Here is a 2,811-nt window from a genome sequence, read left to right on the forward strand (position 1 = left end):
TTCTTCTGCATTTCTATTAAATATATAATGTATACCCAATATAAGAATGCCCTGGATAATATTTGAGTAATTACTAAAAATCAGAAGAACAATTTATTTGAACAAAATGTATCTAATCTTCCATATTTAAAATGTAGAAAACTTTGAAAACGATCTTATATTAGGAAATTAGAAAAGTATTGTATAGCCTCTTGTTGAGATCTTCGATAATGAGAAAAATGTAATGACTTTCTTGGCTACCTTTCAGCTGATAATGCTACATAATGGTAAGTGGCTCATTGGCTGAGAGAGTGGTTTCTGTTTAGGCTTCAAACTCTGCTCCATATATACTGTTTCTGAACTATTCTCAGTAATGTCAGCACCTCATGTAATATAAAGAGTTTGACTCACTAGAAGGGTCAGGAAAAATAAAATAGGCGGATCAAATGTTTTCCTTTAAGCCCTTAATAAATATAAATTGTGAACAGGTGTTCTAGATTTCTAGAGTTAAGCTTTGATTTTTTTTAGTTACATCCTTTTACTTTAGCGTTTATGACTACTGAAGATAAAATAGCAATATGTATAGTAAGAAAAATTATTTCAATAATTGAATATTTAGGGCAGACTATTAGAAATGTTACTAAGAATGTCATTTCTCAAAGATAAGTTAAGATACTACACGGGTTACCAGGGCTTCGTAATCAAAAGATTTCACCTTGGAGGTGTAAATCTAACTGATATTAAGTCTTTTAAGCATAGCTCTAGGGTTGTCCTTATGTTTGCAGTTCTTAAATTTTTATCAGCTCAAAGAGAATATGTTCTGGACAATTAAGTTGTCCAAGCCATCCTAGTAAGAGCTTGCTGATAAAACACTGAAGAGTATTTTCTAAAACAATAGATACCAAAATAGATATAAATCTCTAAATTGTTTCTGTTATAAGGAGGCAGATTTTGGCAAAAATAACATGTCTTTTGTGGCTAAAATACCGCTTTTTTGAAAAAAGCACATTTTCCGTAAATGAAATTGTTTGGCAAACAATTGTTTAGCCAATCTTCATTTATTTTATTTTATTTATTTATTTAAATTTTATTTTTTGAAACAATTGTGATTTATAAAGTCTTTTATAGTTGGATTTCAGACATACAATAAATCAAGGCCAATCCCACCACCAATAGCAATCTCTTTCCACCAGTGTTCCCAGAGTTCATACTATATCATCACTCTTTGCCCTTTGCCTGCCAGTATAACAGGCCCATTTTAAGTTTAGATCATTAGAGTTTGGGTGTTTTGATTCTATTGTTGACTTTGGCTTGGGTAGTTAGTCTTTTCTTTATTATCTCCACCAATGCACCTGAGATCACTTGGCCCCTGGCCCCCATCAACTCTTTAATTCTCCCTTCTTTATTTTATAAAAAATGCAGACAAGGTAAAATACAAGGTAAAATAGAATAATCACTGTTTCAAGGTTCTATAAAAAGAATTGGTAGCCACTATCTAAAAGATTTAAAAAAAAAGGTGGCAGTTTTTTGCATAGGCACAGAAAAAATTGGGGAAAATAGAAAGAAGAAATTTTTGTTCCCAAAAAAGGGTGTCCCTTCTCATGAAACATCCTGCCATAAGACCATTTACAAACACAGGCTTACAAAGTTGTCAAACCCCAAAGTCTTCTTTGTGGATCCAGAAAAAATTCTCAATCATAGTTGTCACAGTCAGGTTTCAGTAATTAAAGCCAATGTTTATTTAAAGCTCAAACTTCTTGACATCCTTTTCAAAATTCTCTTGTCTTACTTATTGTCTCTCCTGATTTTCTAATTTCTTTTTAAGACTATGTGCTTCCTTCATACAAGAGTCTAGGTTCTAGTAGCTACAAAACATTGCCAACAATACAGTTATACCTTATAGAAATTTTTTCTCAGAATATAAAATAATATATTTCCATAAATAAAATTATTAGGGAAAGACATTTTTATTAACTCATTAAACAACAATATATAGAGACTGCTATTATACTAGAACTATACTAAATCTTGAGGCAGAATAAACAGAATAATGTATAGTAATTGGAATGAATTTTCAATTGTTTTTTTAGAACAATTTTGCAGATCAACAAACCTGATTCATTATAGCCAGAACTTTCTCTAACATTCAGTATTATTTGAGCCAAATAATGAATGATGTCAGTCTGAAACAGATCTACCTAGATTTTATTTACAACTACAATATGATGATGTTCATGTTTATTAACAGATTTATTAAAACAACACACCTGAGATTAAATTAGGTGTGATTTGAAGAAAAATAATATTATTAATATTAGAGCTCTAGTAATACAAAGGATTGTTATTGTGACTTAATTTTACCTTAGACTCCGAGGGAGCACAATGTCATATATCACATTTTCCCTTTAGTGAAGGAGCTCAATTGCTAATGCCAAATTTATGGCTCAGTAGGTCAGTTAACACTCCATTCATGAAGGGCAGCTTAGTTCCCATGTTTTCTTAGAGTTTCCTAGACAAGTAGTCAATCTTAATCAGAGCCCAGTAGTAATCCAGTGGCTATTTATCAAATGATATTATAGAATAATCATACTCAGAAATTGACTGAAGTATTTGAACCCATCGTGGCTGCTGGAAACACCTTAGTTATTAGTGAACTTGGTGATTACTAAGTCTAAAAGAAATTAATTTGTACTGATTAATTAAATATGTTTCAATATCCTTTTGCTTTTCCAGACAAATGTACATATAATACATGTGACCCCCAAGGTTTACCCCAGGAACATCATTTTGCCTCACTTAGCTATGTAACTTGCTGTTCGTTTTTCAGAGCAT

Source organism: Suncus etruscus, chromosome 3 (assembly GCF_024139225.1).
Source record: "Suncus etruscus isolate mSunEtr1 chromosome 3, mSunEtr1.pri.cur, whole genome shotgun sequence".
Classification (NCBI taxonomy): Eukaryota; Metazoa; Chordata; class Mammalia; order Eulipotyphla; family Soricidae; genus Suncus; species Suncus etruscus.